This window comes from Schistocerca serialis, chromosome 1 (assembly GCF_023864345.2).
Source record: "Schistocerca serialis cubense isolate TAMUIC-IGC-003099 chromosome 1, iqSchSeri2.2, whole genome shotgun sequence".
In the NCBI taxonomy this organism is placed as follows: Eukaryota; Metazoa; Arthropoda; class Insecta; order Orthoptera; family Acrididae; genus Schistocerca; species Schistocerca serialis.
Genome location: NC_064638.1, coordinates 244,717,786 through 244,744,501, shown reverse-complemented (window position 1 = coordinate 244,744,501; position 26,716 = coordinate 244,717,786).

Below are 26,716 nucleotides of genomic sequence, written 5' to 3'. Positions count from 1 at the left end.
ACTACGATATCTATACACAAAGCATTTCACTTTTGTTTATCATGAGGTAAGTACATTGACTTCTGCAGAACTTAGCTTTCGGAGGACGATAACTACGACACTTCCACAGAGATTATGTTGCAACAAGACGCACATTTAGCGCTACAGGACACGTATTTGAGTGATTAATTTTGTACTTAAAACATTTATTTTTAAAGATTTTTAAATTACAAAGAAAGTTTTCCGTGATATATTTCATTCCATTGGTGTAATCAGTAACACCTGAGGGTATAATTACATTAATCCTCAGGGGGGTACACGCTTACTTTGTGTACCATGTGTGTGGCAACCACAAGGAACCCTAGCTAATATGGTATTTGCTTATACAACTTTACACATCGGTACCATATTTCTCTAACACACAAATTACACAGCTATCTGATCATTTAACTGAGAGATAAACATTTTTTTTTACTACATCAGTGACACATGTTTACGCAATACACAGTTGGGTAACTTCACACTTATGAAACTGTATTTTGTCTGTACTTTGTAAACTTTTCATATTTTTTCGGAATCATTGTGATACTATGAGAGCTTTGAATGATGTATTTGGTAAGGGAGCATGATTTTAAAGTACGTTTGAGGTAGATGACACTATTGAAATGAGCAGAGAATTTTTTTTAGGTTTTGAAATTATTGCAGAAAGCTACGACGTTTTTGAGATTTGACTGAGGTTTTATGATGTTATTATTACGACGACGATGTGTACTATGCTGTTGAGATATGTTTATGATCAATAAGATGATGCTACCGTATATGAGGAATAAGAAGTATGTTGGAAACCAAGAATCGTACTTTAAGAGTTATGAAATGTGTGTAAATGCGTGACTGTATCACAATGCTGACGAATATTTTATTTGGACACTTATATTTATAGGATTTTCTTTCTACAGATTTGCAACGCTAATTCTTGACCTGTGAAATATTTTTATGTGAGACTGTCACTGTAGCGGAAACTGCTGTCGTAAATATTTCCGTAAGAAAGTTAAGTGACCACCTGCATGTAATGTGTCGCGGGCACCCACCTGGGCGACAGCCGCCCGAAAAAAAGCCATTAGCCTTTCAGCGGCACAGGTAGAAAAAAAAAGGGGAGGCCATTATCCTCGCTATTGACGTTCCTTTGTAGAAAGCATCGCAAAAACGACACGGTCGAACTTGAAAACATATGATTACACTGTGGAGCTCTTAATTTATGATATTTACTGAAATGCTTATGAACTGATGGGAAATATTCTTACATCTGCAAACCTGATAATGACAAGTGTCTTTCTACGAGAGTTGAGAGCTACTGACTTACGAAATGCCACATAGCTATTGAATGATGTTTTTATGCTTTGGTTTGCGTAATTGCTTATTTCATTTGACATCTGTTTTCCAGCTGTGTTGCAGCATTGGTTTCATAAAATAAAATTAAATGCATTTGCTGATGTGAACACTTTCTGTCAACAGATCTATTAAATAATATTTTTGTGGTCCACATTCTTCAAAAAAGGAGCACTTGGAAAGGAAAGAACAATAAGAAGGGACTAGTAACAGTAACTGCATGCATAATATTCTTTTCAAGTACATGGTAATATTTCTTTTACAATAAGTTGTTGTGGTGCACCACTTTAATTACTTAGACATTAAGATGTGATTATACATTTCCCTTATCTGCATTGTTATCTTTAGTGTACTATTTTTTCTGCTTGAGCTATGTCATGTTTAGATATAAGCTGCTGTTTGCCAGGCATAGTGCTACTGAACTTTAATTTGTGTTACTCTGCTAAGCCAGATTTATTTTTTTGTTTGCTGTGCATTGCCTCATATTAGTTGTAATGTTGAATTGCTTGGTAATTTAAATTTACTGTAGCTTGCTTTGCGATTTTCCATTTTTTTTTTCATTGCTGTTTATATTAATTGTTTTATGTGCTGCTGCATTGCCTCGTCCCTTAGTTTAGCATCTGAGATCAGTAGATTTAAGTTAGCTTAAGAGGGGGTAGACTATATAAGAAACTGACTATGGAGAATAGGTAAAGAATGCATTGCGAAGTTATATGAAAAAGATTTGGGCCCAAATGAGTATTGTACAATCAGAAATAATTATTTTGAAAGAAATATGAACAGAATACAGAAAGCAGGCTTAGATAGGACTTTTTGGGAATAATGATGAACAAAGGGAGATCTCCATGCAAAATACTGCAGTAAAACAAACCCTGTCCTTTCCCTTTTGTGTTATCCCACTATATGTTTGAGTACCCTTGTGTATTTGTCTACTTCCTGTCTTTATGTGTTTATCTGATAAGACTTATGTTGTAGAATTTTTCTAGTACTAAGCTACATTCACTATGATGAGGAATACTGTTATCCTCAAATATAATTTGCATTAATAATATGTTATTTTCTTTGTAAAGATGTTTATAGACATTATTAATTCTGTTTTCGTTTCAATGCTCATGTGTGAAAGTAATGTGTCGAAAACTATTCTCATTATTTTATTTATTTACTTATGTCATAATTCCTGTAACACTGATGTATATGTCTATTTCTATTCTTTTGTAAAGCCTGTTTTACTACAAATGTTATCTGTATTGTTATGTTCTTTAATGATGTATTTTGTACCTTTGTAATTGTATTTTCATGTTGTAAATCTGTAATTGTATAGACACCAGTTCTTCAAATTAAGTTACATTTCACTGCACACGTTTCTGTTGGTCATAGTATATGGACAATATGTGAGAAGTTGGGACTGTTAGTGTTTGCACGTGTGTTAATAATTCAGCAAGGGACTGGATAACAGCATTGTTGGTTCTAAGGACAATTCCATAAACTTTGTGAGTGCACAAGTGGTGGTTATGGACTTGCTATATTCTCCGCAAGAATCTTCGATGGTGATTGTGCACCTGCACAGTCGCAACGGATGGCTGCTAGCCATCTATACAAGGACTACAGTGGGTCTGCATTTTTGATGGCCCACCAATACCATTATTTCTACAAGGACTACCGTGGGTCTGCACCTCTGGTGGCCCACCAATACCATACTCTCTACCAGGACTACAGTGGGTCTGCTCTGTGATGACCTACCTACCAATACTCTTCAAAATTTCGACTGACTCTGCTGTGGGTTTGCTCTGTTGTGGCCCATTACCTGTATGCATGTCAAGAGTCAGCACTGTCTTTCCGTTGGAAGGACAACACTACTTCTTCAAGACTGCATGGAAATCCACTACTTCTGTGTGCATTTTCTTTTACTGCTCAGACTTTGAGAAAAACTCTGCATTTTTACTGTGATGAACAATCTGGACTGTCTTTATGGACTGTGAGAAATTTTTAGCTTTTGACCAACATTGTATCAATAAGTGTGTGCATTTGATTTCTTTGTTATTGTAATTATGAAAAATTTTTTTCAAATCTTTATTGGCCACTGCCCAATCCAATTTGTAAAATTTTTTGTGGGGAGCATGGGGGCTATGTAAGTAGGCTGTTTAGGTTTTTTTATTGGTAACGCCACCTCTGTATGAAAATCACTGGCTGTGCTGTGTGCAGTCTGTGGCTGCTTTGCATTGTTGTAATACTCGCCATTGTAGTGTTGGGCAGTGGCAGCTGGATGTGAACAGCGTGTAGCGTTGCGCAGTTGGAGGTGAGCCGCCAGCAGTGGTGGATGTGGGGAGAGAGATGGCGGAGTTTTGAAATTTGTCATGAACTGCTATATTTGTATATGATGATATCAAGATAAATACATTGTTTGTTCTCTATTAATATCTCTCATCTGCTAACTATCCCTATCAGTAGTTAGTGCCTTCCATAGTTTGAATCTTTTATTTAGCTGGCAGTAGTGGCGATTGCTGTATTGCAGTAGCTTGAGCAGCGAAGATTTTTGTGAGGTAAGTGATTTGTGAAAGGTATAGTTTAATGTTAGTCAGGGCCATTCTTTTGTAGGGAATTTTGAAAGTCAGATTGCGTTGCGCTAACAAAATATTGTGTGTCAGTTTAAGCACAGTCATGTATAATTGTTCAAAGGGGACGTTTCAAAGTGCAGACTGGACAAGCATGATTTTTTTAAACCCCAGTTGCAGTATCTTTGTCAGGTCATAAACAGTCAAGATGTATACCCTCTGCAGTAGCATTTGTTAGCCATACGAGACTTGCCAGTTCCTCATAATATCACAGAATTGGAGTCAGTTTTGGGAAAAATGAACTGTTATATTCGGTTCATACCGAATGCTGCACAAATTACAGCTCCATTGCATCGCTTGCGTCGTAAGAATGTCCCCTTTGTTTGGACAGATGGGTGCCAAGTAGCTTTTCAAAAACTTAAAGATGCATCGCTCAGTGATCGTTGCTTAGTTCACTTTGATCCTGAAAAACCAGTTGTATTGCAAGTTGACGCTTCCTCTTACAGAATCGGTGCAGTGCTTTCGCACTGAATTGGTGATAAAGACAGACCTATTGCTTTCGCATCAAAACTGTTATCCAAAGCTAAGTGCAACTATTCACAAATTTAAAAAGATGCATTAGCTATAGTGTATGGTGTCACCAAATTTCACCACTATATGTATGGCAGAAATTTCTACTTACTTGCGGATCATAAGCCTTTGCAGTCTTTGTTTCATTCGACGTAACCGGTTCCTGTACGAACTGCCCAAAAATTGCAAAGATGGGATTTGTTGTTGCCTCAATACCAGTACGAGATTGTGTATCGTCCAAAAGCTCAACATGGTAACGCGGACGCACTTTCACGCCTTCCGATTATCCCTCACACAGACTTTGACGCTTCTGCTGCATCTTGTTGTCACATCGATGCTCAGGATTCTGAATTGCTTCAGTCTTTTCCACTGAACTATAGCAAAATTGCACAGGCCACGGAAGCTGATCCCGATTTGAACATTTTGCTCAATTATGTTCGCGCATCTTGCCTCACTAGTTGAGTAGCATAAAGAATTCTGTAGTGTGCCGATACTTTGCACGTCGGTATAGCCTCACTGTACATAAAGGTGTGATTCCTATTCAAAATGACAATGGATAGTCCTATATTGGTCCTTAAGTTTTGCAAAAAGAAGTTCAAATATGGTTCAAATGGCTCTGAGCACTATGGGACTTAACTTATGAGGCCATCAGTCCCCTAGAGCTTAGAACTACTTAAACCTAACTAACCTAAGGACGTCACACACATCCATACCCGAGGCAGGATTCGAACTTGCGACCGTAGCGGTCGCGCGGTTCCAGACTGTAGCGCCTAGAACCGCTCGGCCACTCCAGCCGGCGCAAAAAGAAGTGCTGAAATTACTTCACCAAGGACACTGGGGGGATTGTTTGTACGAAATAGTTAGCGCTTCGACACTGTGCTTGGCAGGGCATGGACGCCCAAATAGAACAATTGACGTCACAGTGTCACGCATGTGCAGAAACTCAGCCCACTCCGCCACAGAAGTTGTCTTCTTGGCCTACGTCGCAATCGCCATGGCAACGTGTGCACAAAGACTTCACGGGTACTTTTTGGAACACTCGCTGGTTAATTGTGGTTGACTCATATAGCACGTTTCCTTTTGCTGCGCCAATAAACTCGACAACGTCACATAGCACAATTCAGGTGTTGTCTTCGAAGTTCTGCCTAGAAGATTCACCTGAAGTAATAGTGTCAGACAACGGAACTCAGTTCACGTCACATTAATTTCAAACATTCTGTGAACGCAATGGCATACTGCATCTACAGGGTGGCGCACGAAATATGTTACCACTTTGCTTTTGAATGTAAACTTTATTGTCAATACAATCTGAAAGGAACATATACTACAATGAAGAGCCGTCTATGGAGATTTGTTCTAACTCAGTACATACTCGATATGTCCACCATTTCGCTTCCTAACTTCCTTCAAACTAACACTGAAGTTAGTGATTACCCTACGGCACATGTCTTCCGTAAGTTCACTGCAAGCTTGAAGAATAAGTCTTCTGAGCTCCATTAAATCACGTGAACGTTTCGGGAAATTTTTTTTCTTTAGGTACCCCCAAAGACAAGTCAAATGGATTGAGGTCTGGACTATTGGGGGGGGGGGGGGCAATTTTGTCCGTCATTGAAGCGTCCTGGAAACCTGAGTGAAATGATCCGCATGTCGAAATGCTCGTGTAAAAACTCCAACACAGTGTTTGCAGTATGTGGCCTTGCTCCATCTTGCATGAACCACTGCGTGTTGAAGGGTAATACAGTAGCAAGAAGCTGTGAAATGAAGCTATAGCGAAGCATGATCAAATAACGCTCGCTGTTCACAGTTTCTTCAAAGAAAAAGGGTCCAGTAAGTCCGTGACTGGAAATTGTTGCCCGCGCTGTAATCCTTGGAGAATAATGTTGTCGTTCATGAAGCACTTGTGGGTTTTCAGTGGCCCAAAAGCGTACATTTTGTTTGATAACCACACCGTCTAAATGAAAATGCGCCTCGTCTGAAAACCAAACGTTGTTGAGAGTTTCTTCCCTATCCTCCGCCCACTGAGCAAACAGTAGTCTCTGCTGCTTGTGTTCTTCAGTGAGATTCTGTGCACAGGTCATCTTGTATGGGTACATATGGAGGTCACTTTTAAGAATGCGTTGAACGGAGCGTCTGGATATTCCCAGTTACACTGCTGCCTTTCTACACGATTTCCCAGGACTTCTCTGTACAGCAACTCGTACCGCTTCAGTATTCTCCGGCGAACAAACAGGCTTAGGCCGAGGTCGCTTCGCTTCCAATACTGTTCCTTCCTGTACAAATTTATCGTACAACCTGTGGATGGTGTTCTTGCTAGGACCCATCGTGTGTTAAACTGTTGTCCAACACGCCTCTGAGTCACAACAAGGCTTTTCGTTTCATGAAATAGTAAGACAATTGCCGATCGTTGCTGTGTCGTCAGTCTTCCATTGTCAGCCATTGCTTCTTACTAGTCTCCCAGTTGAACTTCTTTTTGCAAAACTTAGAGACCAATACACGACTATCCACTGTCATTTTGAACAGGAACCACACCTTTCTATACAGTGTGGCTATGCCGACGTGCAAAGATTCGGCACACTACAGCCTTTCGTGAATTACACGTCATTTCGTAACTCATTTGTTTTTCCTAGCTCTGCTGGTACTGCTGTAGAGATCCCAGCGGGATATCTAATGTGCGTCGCAAAATTGTGAAAGAAACAATTGGCAACACATTTCGTGCACCACCCTGTAACTAGTGCACCGTTCCATCCACAGTCAAACAGTGGAGCGGGAAGTTTTGTCAGGACATTGAAGCAGCAGATGGCCAAACTTCGCTCCGCACACACCAGGGACCAAGCCTTGCAACTGTTTCTCGCCTTCGTATCGTTCGCATCCACGAGATGGACCATCGTCGGCGGAATTGCTTCACTGCCGCCGCCATCGCACACTGCTGCACGTGCTCCACCCTCCTTAGTGTCCAGTGCCGCAAGAAGGCCGCAAGTATCGCTTCGCGCCGCGTGATATTGTCTTGCGCTTGCAATGTAACTTGTTTCAGCTCCGGATGGTTTCCAGCGCCGCCATCAAAATCAACTTCGCCTCTGTCGCGTACACGATGATCTTTCAGTCTCTCCTCCCTCAGATTTACGGGTCCATAGGACAGCGAGGCCGCAGGAGCCGCCGGAGGGTGTCATCACGACGCCGTGGGATGACCCGATTGTGTCGGAGCCTTCGCCTCCTCCGCCTCCACCTCCTCTCGTCTTACTCATGGAGCTGGACCCGCCCACACCGCAGCTGTCGCCGCCTTCTTCATCTGGTTCATGGCACCAGGAGGTGGACGTGTACCTTTCTGGTCGTTTTCAAGGAGATGTTTCCGCCAGAGCGCAGACCGGATGGCGCGGTATGGCCAGAAGCTGGTCGTCCCCTGCAGCCACAGCTTCCGGCCTACCAGAGCGTCCACACTTGTGCATCCCCCGCCGTTGTCGCACTCATACACGACGATAGATCGTCGTTTGGGGGGGGGGGGGGTAGATGGAGGGGGAGGAATATTCTGGCGTAACCTATTAATACACGCGCCTTCAAATAATGAGGATCTCTTGAAAACGCGTATCTGTAGTCATGATTTATTATAATGAAATGTAAGGTAAAAACTTAATGGCTGTTGTAGTCTTCACAATGTTTAAATTCGAAGCCGAGATGGAGGTAACAAGGCTTTAACCCTTTGAGGTCTTATAGTGGTTAGCATGAGGGTTACGAAAAGAACCGTAGTTGGTGTGTAGGTTCGTATCCTGCCACTTCAAACATTTTTTTCCTCTTCACTTTTTAAAAGATTCTAGGACTCATTAATTTAAAGAAAGTATATTTTGTAAGTTTGATGTTATGGAAGTATAAGAGCACTCTGTCCTTGGAGTGAGTTTTAACTGTCAATAATTTACAAATTGAGCATGAAATGCCAGTACATGTTTGGAATACATTGATCATCTGGTAAAACAAAGGAAGTACCACTCAAAATAAAAAGCACAGAAAAGACTGATAGATCTGAGAAATAATTAAAACATAACTTAGTCAGCTCTTTATACACTATGAAAAATTTACAAGCTAGATATTTTACGGGACTTCTTTTCCAAACAAAAACATCTTACAAGTATGCAAACGTAATGTATTCTGGTACTGATTTGAAAATGTAACTCCAGCTATTTTTCTCGCTGTTACGTTTACTTTCAAAACTGAGAAGGGAATTGTAATTTTTTGCACAAGTTAGAACATAGTTCACACAACCATCACACTTTCGTCATTGGGAAGCTTAGGCCTGCTGTAAAGTACTTTCTGTAGTACATAATTACGGTATGTAAATAACGAGTATGAAGTGTGCAGGTTCTTCCTTTCTTACGAAGGAATAGTTTCCAAAATTGCTATCAATGTATGAACTGAAGATATCAGTTGCTGCTTAATTCATGAACAAGAATGGCTACATACCACAGTCACGACGATAATTCATAATTTATAGTCTTTTCGCAGTTTCATGATAGTGTTATGGTAATACTATATTATTCTAGTATGCAAAGCATGTATAATTTAGCATACGTAACTGGACAAAATTATGCTGCATATTTATTCTCAAATGAATAAAAAGATCAATTAAAATGAAGCCAATAAAAAGGTCAAATCGAATAAGATGAGGGAAGGTGTGATTAATCCACTGGTATGCAGCCAATAAATTTGTCTCAGTTTTTGAATACTAATGAGGCAACAGAATGTTTGGGTACTCGCAGACCATTTCTGAAAAGAACATAACTTTTTTATGTACACATTACTTTCATGCTTGGAAATAATTAGGTACTGATTACAGCAGCCAGTCTCATTATTTCAGATCAGAAAACTGCTGTTACAGGAACGTTCTCAATGTGGTGGCACGCATCTACACGATAATGATGCCAACTCCGTGAGACTGTAGCGACCACAATTAGCAGTTCAGCGCAGCGCAGTGCAGTGCAGTTCGGTTCACGAATGCGTCACCCGCCCCGCAATTATTTTATTTTGCGCGGATAAATTAGTTCCGCGCCGTCCGCCAGGAGCGATGTGCTGTGTCCGTTACTCCGTGCCGTTTATTCGTAGTATATAGTTTTTTACTTGTTCTTGTTTTCTCCATGTTTTTTTAATACTTTGTTATTGAGTAAACAATCAACAAGTCACTTATTCGTTTTCGCGCGAGTCTCACCCTGACGTCCTGTATTAATTGCTGAACGAAAGTATAAGGATTTTGTCATCTCAGCATTGGAGATGTCGTTGAGCGTTATGTATCGTAAACCAGCAAGCTAACCGGTCAGGCGGGCTAGTACCTAGCCCTACGACCAAACTGGTGGCCCTGTCGTGATTTATCGCCTGCCTGACGCACAAAATAAGGTGATACTGTAAGATGGCGGAAAATCTGATCATGACCAACTCTGCTTGAGTCCAGACTCGCCGTTAGACTACCACCCTTTTGGCCTCACAATCCAACGCTACGTTTCCGCAAGTTGAAGCTAGTTTCTTTTACTCTGGAATAACCGCGGACGCTACCGAGTTTGCACCGGTCGTGAGCCAGCTCGATCATCAGTACGCAGCCGAAGTGCAAGACGTGATTACCGCGCCGCCAGAGAGTAATGCCTACGACCGGTTCAAGACAGAACTTATCGACAGAGTATCAGCTTCGCAAGAAGGACACCTCCGCCAAGTTCTGATTTAAGAGGACATCGGAGATCGTAAACCGTCTCAGTACTTGCGGCACCTGCGAAGTAAGATCGACGTGCCTGCTGAGAACCATCTGGAGCAATCGGTTGCCGCCTGCCATCAAAGCAATAATAGCGTCGCAGCCGGAATCGCCTTTAGACATGGTGGTGAAGCTAGCAGACAAGGAACAGGACGCTGTCTCACCTGCACCTCTTAACGTAGCTACCGTGCAATGCGCAAGCACGTCAGCCACACTTTCGCGCGCCGAATACGATGCTCTGACGACAAAGGTCGATATGTTGACGCAACAGATTAGCTAAGTGATGTGTCGGTGTAACAGCAACAGTGATTGTGTACGACCGAGATACCGGAAGCGCTCACGCAGCAGCTCATCAACTGCTTCATCTGCCCGTGTGATTGAAACACAGCAGGGGATATGCTGGTACCACAGACGTTTTGGTGATCAAGCTCGTCGCTGTACCAAACCCTGCACATACCAAATGCCAGCGGCGATCGGGTGTAGACGCTTCATCCAATTGCCAGTCTGCATCACAGCATCTGTTTGTGAGTGGCCGGCGCACAGGCAAGAAATATTTGATTGACACTGTCTCTGATCTATGTATTTTCCCGCGAACAGTGTTACAGCGTATAGGCCGCGTACGTCTTTCTGTCTAGCTGCCGAAAACAATTCTTCTATTGCGACGTATGGTATATATGTTTTGAACTACATTTAGGCCTACGGCAAGCGTTTGCGTGGGATTTCTCGATCGCGGACATCACCCAGCCTATAAGAGGAGCGGAATTCTTGGCACATTACAACCTCCTGCCTAACGTCGCCAATACACGTCTGGTCGACCAAACCACTGGACTGACAGCAACACGATCCCGGCGCCAAGCAGCCATCCAATCCGCCAAGCTGCCTGAAGCCGGAGACAGTGAGTACGCCGCCTTACTTCGGGATTTTCCGGCGTTGATAAAACCTCCAGGTATGCTTACGGAAGTAACGCATAGCACAGTGCACTATATAAAGATCACCGAGGGGCCCCCATTATCCTGTAGACCTTGACGGTTAGCCCCGGGTCGGTTAGCTATCACCAAGGTCGCGTGTGTTAGTATAATTCGAGAGGGTATCATGCGACTGTCCAGTAGCCCTTAGGCCAGGGCCACACGAGCGGAATAGCTGCGGAACGTCAGACGCGCGGTAAATGACCGCACCGCTATGGCGCATGGGGTAGATGCAGCAGTCCACACGGGGCGGAACGTCTGCGGCTGCGGAATTTTGCCGCTTGCCAGCCGCATCGCCCATAGCGAGGCGGAAAACCCGCTGCGGCACACGCAGCGCCATGGGTCATGAGAATCAGTTGGGCATTTCACACGGGCGGTGCGACAGGTGTGCGGAGAAGGGCCAGCTGACAGCAGTCAGTGCTGGGAGCGGAGTAGAGCGGCCATTTGCAGCAGGCAGTTGCGTGCTCCGTTCCTTGTGACTACAAAGTGACTTCCACGATGTGCCTACTAGACACTGAGAAAATAGATATGGAGATTCTGATAATGGAAGTGGAAAAAAAGGCCTTGTATTTAGGATGTAAGGACCGAGGAATACAAGGACAGAAAGAAGAAGAATGGAGCATGGCATAAAATCTGCTGTGCATTATTCGACGATTTCGCAGATCATTCGAGCACAGAGAAAAAATCCGTTGGTAAGTTTTTCGTCCACTATTAGAATAATACAATTGGTTAAAAGATCACTGTGAATTGCGACATAGTTAGCGAATTAGTTTTCTGGAACTTGTTAAGTATTTCTGTTTAGAGATTGCTGAACAATGATAAGTGTTGAGAAAGTCCTGCATTTGTATTATTGTTGAAATGTTACACATTGATCATGTAACAACAATGCACAAATATAACAATAGAAAAGAACAACATATTTGGACAATAATATGTAAGAATTGGCAATAATGGTATCGATTCTTTTGCATCGCATGAAATAAGCCACATGATCGCCTTGGGCAATTACAATATTGGATAGAGTGATAAATCACTAAAAATAGAACACTAAACAAACCAGATTCAGTAAGCACTGCTCTCAAACGAGTTTCTGGATAGTATATGAAAGAGTCAACAATAGCTAATTAGTTTTATTAAGTCTCAGGTGAATTTACAGGTGTAATTACCGATAATAACAAGCTAGAACAATAAATTTAATAAAACTGTAAATATTAAGGAAAATGCATAAAATAGTTCATTTTCTGCTCTGTGTAACACCTCAGATTTTGCTGTCTTGCCAAGGCCCTTTGCCAGCCTCACTTACAAAATAATTTGCCATTACATCTCTGTTTCTTATTGCTGACACACTTCTTCTTCTTTCATCCAAGTTTGTTGCAGTTTCAAATCCATTCACAATAAATGTGTCTTCAATATGGAGCCCATCTCTCTCGCGCACATAATTATGCAGAACACAACATGCTTTTGTTATGTCAACAGCAAAATCCAATTTCACATTCTTGGCTCGCTGGAACACGCGCCATTTGTTCGACAATACGCCGAAGGAACATTCAACGTACCTACGAGCCCGTGGCAAACGGTAGTTGAAAATTCTCTTCTCGCGCGTCAACATTTTACCACCATATGGTCGTAGTACGTGTTCTGAGAGTCCAAATGCTTCGTCACCAACAAACACATACGGTGTAACTATCCCATTTGGTAAGCCAGAGGGCTCTGGTATACACAATGTATTTCCGTTCAGACGTTTCCACAGGGTAGATTTTTTTAAAAATTGTGCTGTCTGAATCTTTTCCAAACGAGCCAATGTCAACAAAAACGAATCTATAATCTGAGTCTGCCACTGCTAAAAGAGCAATGGAAAAGAAGTCCTTATAATTGTAAAACAGTGAACCACTCGTCTTTGGTTTGACCAACCGAATGTGTTTACCATCGATTGCCCCTATGCAATTTGGGAAATTTGCACGGATTTGGAATCCATTGGCAATATTCTTCCACTCCTCCTCTGTTGGCTGAGGCAGACACTCGTCTCGCAGGCAGCCCCAAATCGCACAGCACACTTTCCTCACTATGTCACTGGCTGTTGACTTGCCTATTCTGTATGTATAGTGCAGATCAACTAAGTGACAACCAGTAGCCAAATACCTAAAACCAAAGATATAAATGTATAAAAATTACGTTCAATATTTAGTCATTATTTAATGACGTTAAACATTTTAAAGTTACGTTAAATTTCCGTTTCTTTTTTTCTCCTTTGTAGGCCAGAAGGCACAACAAAAGTGGCGTAACATTAGGGACTATTATCGGAAATATGTAAGGAAAGTGAAGAAATCTGGTTCAGAAGCAGTAAGAATATTAAAATACGTGTGCGCTGACCAGCTGGGGTTCTTGGCACCTGTTTTAGAAACAAGAGATTCAGTTTCAGGTCTACAGGAAGACGAAATTCAGCATTTGGAACATCCTTTGGAATTTTCCAAGGCAGAAGACGACACCGGCAATCCAGTAACATCAGTTGACGCCTCAACACGTGAGCAGATTTCAGTAGGCTTATCAGTTCCACAAAAGAAAACGAAAGTGAGAAGCGTGAAAACAGATCATGAAGCTAAATTATGCAAATTTCTGGATAGTCCTCCAATTCGTTCTCCGTCCGCTGAGGACGAAGACAAATCTTTTTTGATTCCTTGTTGCCCACGCTGCAAGTTTGATTTAGATCAAATACTAGAATTCCGTATGAAAGTTTTACGCCTACTTCAGAGCATCCGAAACGCAAAATCGCAACCATTTCATGGCTGTTACGCAGCGTGTCAGCAACCTATGCAACATGCACCAACACATGATGTAAGCCCAGGACATTCCCAAACATTACATACACAAGGAAATATGTACAACGAGCGTGCAGCTCCTCAATTACTGCAGATACAGTCCCAACAGTATCGAGCTGAAAGAATTCTGACGTCTAGAGAACAACCGCCTTCTATTTTACCAGAGTTTATTGATTTGACTCTTGAGTAGAGGGTTTTCGCAGAAAAGTGTATTAAAAGGAGTTACTTTCCCTTTTTGCATATCCATTCTGTTAATTTCATTTACTGTTAATTGATGTTTCTTATCCTCAATAGATAGTTTTACATGTAACATAAAGAAAAGAGAATTAAAGTTGTTCGTTTATTGACCTAATCATTATCTTTATTTTTTAATTGAAATGAAAGTGTTGTTAAAACTAGTGATAGACTTTACTGGGTTTCTTTAATTTTAGCTGAGATAATTTTTGGCTGAGACGGGATATTTACACATTAGAATTCACTTACCTTAAAGTTATAGCCAGCATTTCCATTGAAGGTAAACGAGTCTCATGTTCGTGTCTTGCTTCTGTAAAGCGTTTCTAAGCGTGTGATGTAATTCATCGAAGCTTGAGAAAGACATTCGGAAATAGTTGAAAAATTTCATGTCATCCTCTCGTAGCTCGTTAAATATAACGTAAAACGCTCCTAAATTTCATGTCATCCTCTCGTAGCTCGTTAAATATAACGTAAAACGCTCCTTGCAAGAACCGACTACTCACTACTGGATGCACCCAGTACTTTCGTTGTATTTTTCTCTTTTTCAGTATTTTTAACCCTACGTATGCCACTACTGCACAGTGTCGAGCATCCATCGCGACTACCAGCTAAAAAAAAGAAGGAGAGAACAATTCAGTCTATTTGCTTGGCCTCCTCGCGGCTACCAAGCGAGCTATCTTCATTCTAAGAACATTTCGCGCTGTACTAGAATGAAAAGTGTATTTCTTTTCTCGTCTCTATTGTCATTTAATCGCAAGGTAAACAGTTACCAGGTCGACTTTACTTACTTTCTTAAAAATTGTGTTGATAATATTTATTTAATGTTTCGTGAATGAAACAGTGTAGACAAGAAAAAATGACACATACAGCAGCTAACTCTGCACCTGAATCTGCAAATGTCTTTTTCTACCTTTAAAATGATGAATCTCTTAAAGATGCAACGTTTACATCAAGTGTGACTGTAAATGCCTTCATGGACGACATGCGTAAAATAAACACGGCACAACTCTGCATTGTGAGCGAGAATAGCCTCGAGCGTGGCGCGCCGTAGGCAGCTGCGGCCAAGCGCCAATATGTATCACTCGATTACTCGAGACTGGAAAGAGATATGGCTCTCCATCCAGTGTTAAAAATAATTTCGATATCTTAGCTACAATTCGTACGCAGCATTATACGACATCAAATGCACCAAACGCAAAGTAGCCAGCGACGACATTTTTTACTGCAAACTTTTCAAAATATGCGCTGTATTTTACTTAATTATGAAGTATCACGATAACCGGGGAAGCAGCGAAAAGAAAACCAGTTCATTATCAAGCTGTGATATCAGGCTATAACATGCGTAAAAATAATTTTTTTTTTTCGTCGAATAGTTTCCTCACAATCGAATGAGAGAGATTGCTTAGCACAGAACACAGACAAATTCCAAAACTGGTTCTTAATTTTTTACACGAAAAGTGTAAGTTGTAATGAGAAACTAACTACATGGACGGATGTAGCTTTCCTTCTTTTACATGAAACAATTTTTTTCGAGACAAAATAAATGACTAGATATTTGGCTCTCCGCACGAACATTCCGCAGCTAGCCGCATGGCTACAGGACCCTGCGTCTAGCCGCAGGCCGTCGACCATTGCGGAAACAATCCGCTCGTGTGGTTTAGTCATTGCCGTCACATCTTGTGCCTAAGAAGTGCGGTGCGTGGCGTCCGTGTGGGGACTGTAGAGCACTTAACGCCTATGCAGTGCCCGATCGTTACCCAGTTCCATTGCTCCGCGATTACAACTACGCGTTGAGTGGGGCCCGCCTGTACAGCGTGTTGGACTGCGCTAAAGGCATACACACAGATATCTGTCGCCGAGGAAGACACCCTGAAGACGGCCATAATTACGCCATTCGGCCTGTTTCAAAGTAAATTCGTGACTTTTGGCCTCAGAAACGCTGTACAGACATGGCAGAGACTTATCGCTTCAGTGTTGCTTCTGTTTTGCTTGCTTTTCAGTCTCGGCGGAAGAACATCGCGAGCATCTCATACAAGTTTTTAAACGGCGTCATTCTCAACACAGTAAAATGTATTTTTGGTCAACCACAAGTAGATTTCCTTGGCCACTGAATCTCTCTGCCTGGCTCACAACTAATACCTGACAAAGTGGAAGCCGTCCTAAAGATCTCACGGCCGTCAACAGTTAAGGAGATGCGACGATTTTTGGGATGTGGAATTTTTAGCGCAGACATTTAACACAAGCAGCGGATATTCAGGAACCCTTAACGGCTGTGCTGGCAGGTCCGAAATGCAAAGGAAATGCAACAGTACAGTGGACAGACCGCATGACAGCTGCGTTTGAACAGGCTAAACAAGCAATAGCGAACGCTGCATTGTTGGTACATCCTGGGCAAAGTGCACCGTTAGCGTTGGTTGTAAATGCAAGCTACACAGCTGTAGGTGCAACGTTGCAACAATACAACAATGACGCGTGTCAACCGCTAGCCTTCTTTTCGAAGAAATTGTCGCTGTCTCAATGTAAGTGGAGCGCCTATGATCGAGAACTGTTAGCGATATTCGAAGGAATCAAATACTTCCGTCCTCAGCTGGAGGCCTGTGAATTCACCATATTGACAGATCATAAGCCGCTGACATATGCCTTTCGACATAACAATATTAACTGTTCACCAAGACAGCACAACCAATTACTGTGTATCGCGCAGTTCAGCACGAACATCCAGCATATATCCGGGATTGATAATGTAGTAGCAAATTGTCTCTCCCGTGTCAGCAGCGTCTCCACCATAGACTACATGGAACTCGCAGAAGCACAACTTACAGACTCGGAACTACAAGAGCTGTTGCAAGAAACCAACTCTACATTGGATTTGCAGTTAGTCAACGTTCCTGGTACAGGCATCAAGTTGTACTGCGAATTGTCCGCAGCCAAACCACGACCGTTTTTACCCGCAACATTCAGGAGAACCGCGTTTACATGTTTGCATAACCTGTGCCATCCTGGAGCACGAACTACAATACGCCTAATCTCAAATCGCTTTGTGTGTCAGCGCAGTAAGGTCGGCCGGAACGTGCACGCACCTATCAGAAACTTTCCTGAATCCTTCACCCGTTTCACACACGTAAACATCGACGTCGTGGGACCTTTACCTCCTTTAAAGGGCCGTCGATATTTGCTGACGATGATCGGCCGATTCACGCATTGGCCTGAAGCGGCTCCAGTGGACAGTGTCTCGACAGAAATATTTTGGCGTATGCCTTCACATTAAACTGAGTGTCACGGTTTGGCTGTCCTTTACACATCGCCATATATCGTGGTAAACAATTGTTCGCAAAGCTGACGGCGTTTTGTGGGATAAGACACCACAACGCAACCAGTTACCACCTGGCCAGTAACGGCATTATAGAGCGTTGGCACCACACTTTGAAAGCAGCCCTGATGTCCCACGAGACTGGGTGGACAGAAGCTCTCCCGATGGCCCTGCTAGGCTTACGAAACTCATACTAGCCAGATCTAGACAGTTCTACTGCAGAACTAGTGTACTGCGAGGCGTTACGACTGCCTGGCGAATTTGTAGACATGAGTCCACAGCCTGATATACAGGGTGTTACAAAAAGTTACGGCCAAACTTTCAGGAAACATTCCTCACACACAAATAAAGAAAAGATGTTATGTGGACATGTGTCCGGAAACGCTTAATTTCCATGTTAGAGCTCATTCTAGTTTCGTCAGTATGTACTGTACTTCCTCGATTCACCGCCAGTTGGCCCAATTGAAGGAAGGTAATGTGGACTTCGGTGCTTGTGTTGACATGCGACTCATTGCTCTACAGTACTAGCATCAAGCACATCAGTACGTAGCATCAACAGGTAAGTGTTCATCACGAACGTGGTTTTGCAGTCAGTGCAATGTTTACAAATGCGGAGTTGGCAGATGCCCATTTGATGTATGGATTAGCACGGGGCAATAGACGTGGCGCGGTACGTTTGTATCGAGACAGATTTCCAGAACGAAGGTGTCCCGACAGGAAGACATTCAAAGCAATTGATTGGCGTCTTAGGGAGCACGGAACATTCCAGCCTATGACTTGCGACTGGGGAAGACTTAGAACGACGAGGACACCTGCAATGGACGAGGCAATTCTTCGTGCAGTTGACGATAACCCTAATGTCAGCGTCAGAGAAGTTGCTGCTGTACAAGGTAACGTTGACCACATCACTGTATGGAGAGTGCTACGGGAGAACCAGTTGTTTCCGTACCATGTACAGCGTGTGCAGGCACTATCAGCAGCTGATTGATTGGCCTCCACGGATACACTTCTACGAATGGTACATCCAACAATGTGTCAATCCTCATTTCAATGCAAATGTTCTCTTTACGGATGAGGCTTCATTCCAACGTGATCAAAATGTAAATTTTCACAATCAACATATGTGGGCTGACGAGAATCCGCACGCAATTGTGCAATCACGTCATCAACACAGATTTTCTGTGAACGTTTGGGCAGGCATTGTTGGTGATGTCTTGATTGGGCCCCATGTTCTTCCACCTATGCTCAACGGAGCACGTTATCATGATTTCATACGGGATACTCTACCTGTGCTGCTAGAACATGTGCCTTTACAAGTACGACACAACATGTGGTTCATGCACGATGGAGCTCCTGCACATTTCAGTCGAAGTGTTCGTACGCTTCTCAACAACAGATTCTGTGACCGACGGATTGGTAGAGGCGGTCCAATTCCATGGCCTCCACGCTCTCTTGACCTCAACCCTCTTGACTTTCATTTATGGGGGCATTTGAAAGCGCTTGTCTACGCAACCCCGGTACCAAATGTAGACACTCTTCGTGCTCGTATTGTGGACGGCTGTGATACAATACGCCATTCTCCAGGGCTGTATCAGGGCATCAGGGATTCCATGCGTCGGAAGGTGGATGCATGTATCCTCGCTAACGGCGGACATTTTGAATATTTCCTGTAACACAGTGTTTGAAGTCACGCTGGTAGGTTCTGTTGCTGTGTGTTTCCATTCCATGATTAATGTGATTTGAAGAGAAGTAATAAAATGAGCTCTAACATGGAAAGTAAGCGTTTCCGGACACATGTCCACATAACATATTTTGTTTCTTTTTGTGTGAGGCATGTTTCCTGAAAGTTTGGCCGTACTTTTTTGTAACACCCTGTAAACCCGACTACCTTCGTCAGCCGCCTTCTTTAACATGTCAGGAAAATACGACCTACGAAGCCACCTAGGCACGGAACTGATGCCACGTTTGTACACAATAACATCAGGACATGCACTCACGTTATCTTACGAACTGATGGTGTCAAACCGGACCTCCAGGCACGGTACACCGGGCCACATCGAATCTTTAGCAGGAGAAGCCACACCCTGGATATTCTTGTGAATGGAAAACGAGCCACTGTTCCAATTGAATGGGTCAAGCCAGCCTACGTATTCAACGAGCCACCCCGTACTGAGAGTTGGCGAGCACAGCTCCGCCCAGAAATTGGTCCGGCAACAGCAACTCCGGCACCACCACCAATCAGGACGTCAGCTCCACGGACCAGCACACCATGAGGTGTGGTCGGCGTGTCCATTTCCCGGTGCGCTTCCTGGATGGCGCTCCGCTCCTGGGGAGGGGGCTGTTGTAGCGACCACAATTAGCAGTGTAGTGCAACGCAGTGCAGTGCAGTCCGGTCCACGAGTGCATAACCCATGTGTCACACGGCAAGGATCTCATTTTGTGAGGATAAATTAGTTCCGCGCCGACCGCCAGAAGCGCTGTGTTGTGTCTGTTAAGCTGGGTTTACACTAGCAAGTCGCTTGCAGAAGTTATTGCTGCAAGTTATTGCGAGCCGCTTGCAGCTTTGTTTACACAGCAGCGCAAGAATGAAGCAAGATTCTTCCGCAAGTTCTTTGGCAAGAAACTTGCATCAGCAACTTGCTGAGACTGTTTACATATGCTTTCAGTACCACTACGAGTGTCAGCCGAAGTAGGCGGGTGGGATATGTTGCAGTTCTTGTAATTGTAATGAAAAATGTGAAAAAGAAAAACAGAAGTATTTGGGTTATAGAGTGGATAATGAGAATATCGCAGAATGGTGCCTATAATAACCTTTTGCAAGAACGTAGTATCGAGAGCATGGATACTTTTGAAAACTTCTGCAGAATGTTCTCAAATCTTCTGGGGTGTTTGCTGACATTAATACCGCCAGTCATATCAAAACTAGACACAAACTTCCGTACTGATATTTCAGCAAAGAAAAGTTTGCTAGTCACTCTACGATTTATAGCTACAGGTGAGCTACGAATAAAATAGCCCTTTTCATTTATGTATATGAAACATACAACCAAAAAAAGTTTGAATTCTGAAATCTTTTCTTTGTAGGAGACTCATACAAGTCCCTCATGTACTTGTTTCATATTCCCGTCAGCACGATTCCCCTGATTGTACCCGATGTATGTAGAGCCATTTTTGACGTCTTGAAAAGGGAAAATTATTTGAAGATATGTGAAAACACAACAATGAAATTAAAGTTTTATTGAAATAAATCTCATTTTACAGAATGATATGCTTATAAAAATGTTTTTTTTCTGATGCTCATAAAATGGAAAGTGACAAGCTAATTGAATAGAACATGTAATAATTACACAACGTCTTTTTCTAGACTCCTAAAACTACAAGCGAGTGGATGCAGGTGGCAAAGGGGTTGTCTTCAAGTTATGCTAGTTCATCTGTGTACTTCTTTCACAGATGTGTCGAACATCGACGAGATTTCATTTAATGCGCTCATCTTCTTCACTCTATCCTTTAAGTCTCGGTTATGCACGTCCCATATTTCGGGGTAGCTCTCCACAGCTTCAATAAAATGTTCATCCATACCCGTTTCTCCTCCATTTCTGAAATTTGTTTGCATATAGTACGTAAGATGGCTGTCAAAATTAAGTCACCACATTAAGTAAAATGTTAAACATGAGTGTTATGCAGACGACACACTTACTATATCTTGCGCTTCCAACTTGCAGGAAATAGAAATGAATCCTAAAAGCTGCAACTTACCTGCAGATACTTCTTGCGTGGTGTTCACACTGGAAGTGGAAAACTGCAGCAATTCACTTCTGCAATAAATTGCTATGGTCGCAAGTCGACTTGGCGATATGTTTACACTCGCAAATGGCGCGGAAAGTTCCTTCACGCAAGTAAATTGCTGCAATAACTTGCTAGTGTAAACCGAGCATTACTCTGTGCCGTTTATTCTTAGTATATAGTTTTTTACATGTTCTTGTTTTCTCCAAGTTAGTTCTCTTAAGTACCTTTTTTATACTTAGTTCTTGAGTAACCAATTATCAAGTCTCTTATTCCTTTTCGTGCGACTCTCGCCTTGACGTACACTGGATCTAAAATGCGTCCTGTATTAACTGCTGAACGAGTGTATAAAGATCTTGTCACCTCAGCAGTGGAGATAGCGTTGTGCGTTATTTATTGCAAACTAACAGGCTAACCGGTCAGATGGGCCAGTACCCAGCCCTACGGCCAAAAGACTGTAGGCTCACTGCAGTGACACCTGTCTGTCAACACAAGATGGATGAGTAACCAACTGGAGATCCACTGCGTTCAAACTACATTCGAACGTGAAAGTTTGTAGCCGTCCTGACGGTCGACACCACATTCTAATAGGTAGAGTCACGACGCCCTCTGGTGCGAAAGTTGTTTGACAGCTGGAGCGACACTAGCGCTCCAGTTGGTGAGAAGGCAGGCAGTCCCATGCTTTATAAGGATAATGTTCGTTTTTGATTATTTTCTATTTAATTAAAGGAATAGTTGTTACAGTTTTGCATTCCATGAGTTAGGAAGTTATCAAGAGGCATGAATTATCGTTAAATACATTTAAAAACAGCCAAATGACACTGATCCTGCGATGTACACTACAACTCACACATGAAGAAATGCATTTAAATATTTCTATATTTGCAGCTTACTCCATTAAAAGTAAAAGAATAGTAACACATTTCATGCATAAGTTGTATAGGTTATTAATTTTGCTTCGAAAGCAAATGTGTTGAAGATTCTTGTAGTTTGCTGCTCAGGTTTAACAACAATTGCGGAACTGGTTTCTCCTGTGATGGGAAACAATTTTCCCTTGACCTACACTTGTGGTGGCTTATTCACTGTGTCAAATAATGTGGGTATTACGTTCCATATAGGTTTCATATGTTCCACATTCACTGATTTGGCTGAAAGTGTAGCAAAGAAAAACTCTACTTTGTTGGATAGGTACATGATGTGTTTCCTTAAAAGGTCAGATCTTCTGGTGTTTACTAGCAATTTTATGTTATTAAAGGAAAGCGCCATTATTCAGTAAATGTCTATACGTTCCAAGAGAATTGAATATAAACTGTCCTGAAATGCGTGTTTTCGTATCTCCCATGATCTGTAGGACACAAGATAATCACAAATATGAGGTAATTGTAAGAATTACGTTACAAATCAATATAAACATTAGCATTCGAACTCATCTGATATTGTATTCAAAAGTGGCACTTGCTGGCCACTTGGGGCGCTGCTATCGCTGGGGGCAACAAAAATGAGATGGAGTGTCACGGCTGCTATGTTAGACTGTTATCGATACTGCGCATGTACACGTCATATTGACATCACGGAGAAGTGTTACCTGGGTGAATCTAGCGTCTCCCAAGAGCGCAGCTTACCTCTTTGGAACCAGGCCTGTTGCAAGATATATGGAAGCTCTGGTTCTTTTTGCATCAATTTCACACACACACACACACACACACACACACACACACACACACACACACACACACACACACACACAACTGACAGCAGGTAAAACATTTCTCCATAAACGATCTCTGTGGTACATTCTCCAATGTCCAGCTTAAATGCTGTACGAAGACCCAGCAAAACCAATTTTGCCTCAGGCATCAAGGCATAAAGAACATATTTGAGGGACAGCATGGAAGCTACGGACCAGTGAAAGTTAGTATCATCTGGCAATGCATCTATTCAGAAATGGACACATAAATGAGAGGCTCTCAAGTCACAAGTTTCCTAACATATCGCTCACAATGAAGCAGCCACTACATAAGAAATGGGCTTGCTGTAGTACAAGTCAATAGAACAAAAGTTCGCACTAGAAGTAATATCTTCAGTATGAAGACCAGTCCCTAGCGAGAATGAATTAATATGAATCACTATAATAGAGAAGCTAGTCATTGGCAATAATTCTGTCACAGTAATATCGGTCACACAATAGAGTTTACCACGCTACATGTCGATTTGCAGTGATGGTATCTCGTGGTGGAAATATAATGACAGCACAGACACAACTGCAGCAGTTGCAACATGCTTCGTAATTATAAACAACATGAACAACTTGCGGATGGCCATCTATTTGATTCAGCTCACTGGATGGACACCTCTCTTCCTTACTTTTCCTTGTACAGGTCCACTAATACCATCAATTGCATCTGAATTGTCTCAATATGTTATTTTAAACTTTCGATCTGTTGGTTGATGTTCGTCTGTTGCTTGTGATGTTGCTAGCTACTCGTGTCACCGTCAAGGCACTCGCCTGCCCCACTATAGTATGCATCTTCTATGTTGCTGCAAGCATAGAGCCGGCTGCTGTGGCCGAGCAGTTCTAAGAACTTCAGTCCGGAACCGCACTGCTGCTACGGTCGCAAGTTCGAATCCTGTCTCGGTCATGGGTGTGTGTAAAGTCCTTAGGTTAGTTAGATTTAAGTACTTCTAAGTATAGGGGACTGATGACCTCTGATGTTAAGTCCCACAGTTCTTAGAGCCATTTGAACTATTTGCAAGCACAGAATTAATGTCGAACTTCTCACACACTATCACCGCCATTTTCATTAAAAGCGATAGTTGGGTTAGCAGCACGTACTATAGTGTTTCATCTGTCATTGCTTCTTCTTCCACAATGTTCCTCCTGTGTTACCAGAATCCAAATAGCGTTTCATAGCGTATGTGATCGAACTGAAGGACTTGTTGCATTCATTGATCCAACGATTTACTCATCTGTATGACCAAAGTGTCCTTCAAGTAGAGATACTGTTGTTGCAAGAATGGATTCAAAGTAACATATCATAACATTTCGACCACATGGGCATCCTGGATGCTAAGCGCCACAGAAAACTTCGTATGATCGCTACAATGCTATTCTACATAAGCCCAAAATCTGGCACTGCTAACCACTGTTCAGGCTTCTCTGACAGGAACTTCTGCATTTGTGCCTTCATCTTTGGAGCAGAAACCACATTAGACTCTGCGGGCAATCTGTCTCTCATATTCAAGAATTGTTGACATAAACTCATGTCACCTTGTGTTGCAATTCGATTTGCAGATCTCTAAGCTGCTTCTGTAAGTCCACTTGCAGGTGTAACAGCAGTCCCTCTATCTGTCTTTGCTCAATATCGTCATGTGAAGTCATTGTTTCACTCTGAACTTTGCTTGCAGTCTCTGCTTTTTCTTGTAATTTCGGTTCTTGTAATTTTGGGGTCATCATTTTACAGGCAACTTCCTTTATTTCAGCCATAAATATACGGAGACACACACAAATTAGAGTTAATGGGATTTACTCACTGAATTAATCAGAATGGAGCTTGAGAACTACAGTTAACAGAGTACTGTCACACTAGAACTAACAGTTATCATAAGAATGCAAACATGACTGGTCTGCCAAAGAACTATATGCGCCCTCAACCACTGTCCAAATTCGGCACTTCTCACAGAGGAACAATAAATACAAAATAACAGCGGCAATTTATATCTAAATTTCAGAACGTGGCCACAGCTAGGTGTTAGACTTTCTACTTGGGAAACTATGGTAATAAGGTTAGCAATAAAATTGTGTTAGCTAACAAAAGATGAGTCATATATATCAGTTTGGCTATTTATTTCACATTTCAAAACAAAGCATTTTGGTGATTATTCCTGAAATTGAAAATTACTTGATGAAAGTTCTTTTCGTTATGTGGAGGTTAGTTGACTGCCAATAACTCATTAGTGTTTTATTTTACAAAAAAGTGAAATATACAACTTCAATCAAAACAGTTTATATATAGAATAACATTCGTGTACTCAACAAGTTTGGATATGTCATAGATCCTATAACCCACTTGAATGGCGGTTGTGTTCATTTTTTGAATCATCGGCATGCTTCATTCCAGTTTCTAGTAGTTCATTGAGGAGATCCAACTATACCTTCTTTTCTTTTTTCAAATATAAGGCACCTCAACTCTTATGCTATTAAGTTGCCACACTATGAGCATTCATCCACAGTTTTTATACTAACCTTTCATAAATTTGTAGGCTGCTTATTCTCTGTTTTCTTACCTTGAGGCTGATCTTATTCATTAGAGTAATATGATCAGAGACTTTTTAACTTATTTTTGGTTTCCGCCAAGATCAAGCTAATACTTGATTCTTAGGACACCTGTTCTCAAATTTTGATTTAAATAATCTTTAAAAGTGGTCTCCATAGGACTGTTCTTTGCCTTTAATCATCTATAAATTTATGTGTACTTTCTTTCGAGTCAACAGATACCATTACAGTAACCTTAACACTACACAGTGAGACACATGTGAGCCCCAGCTTCCTTCACCTGATACATATCTTAATTCATTCATTTTTTATTCGTTATTGATCATATAAACAATGGAATAGGCTTCATGTCTTATACATAATTCCAGTCTTCATGTAGTTACCGATATACTTAATTATGTATGTAATCACTGGCACTTAGTCATACATTTTGAATTTTCACTTATTATAGTCACCATCTATACATCTGCAGGAATTCAGTAGCAGTGAGTACTTGGAATGATATTCAGGTAATGTTGCCACAAATTATACTCTTTATTAATATGAATACACACTGCAATAGGAGGAGACTTGAGACCAAAGCACACAATCCAAGACACACAAAGACAAAGACAATCTTTTTCTCAATAGACACATGGGTTTGTCTTATTACATACAGGCAATGTCAGGTGTGATATCGTTGTGACATGTAAATGCTTATCAAAGACGACAGAGGCCGCATATCGATTTGTGTAATCATTTGAGACACTAAACTGAGATAGCTATTTTTGCAGATGAATTAAAGGAGCAGCTCGTTATGTCTTCAAATGGTATATTCACTACTATTTTGGAAGCTACTCGTGTCTTTATTTACTTTGAAAATATGAACTTGCCAACTTTTGAAAAAAAAAGTTCACAATAACGTTTGTATACGATAAAATTGGGAACCATACACTCAACGCTACAGTGTCTCAGGTCGATATTGGGAATTACTTAACTACAGACATCTCATGTTCGAAACTACCAAAGAACAATTTTTTTTAATGCGAAAATTGTCGCCAAGTAGCAGTGTGGTACAGAGTCTACGTTACACTTGGTGCAAGTAGGGAATTACCTTCAGAAATGATTCAGTTATTAAAATTAAATA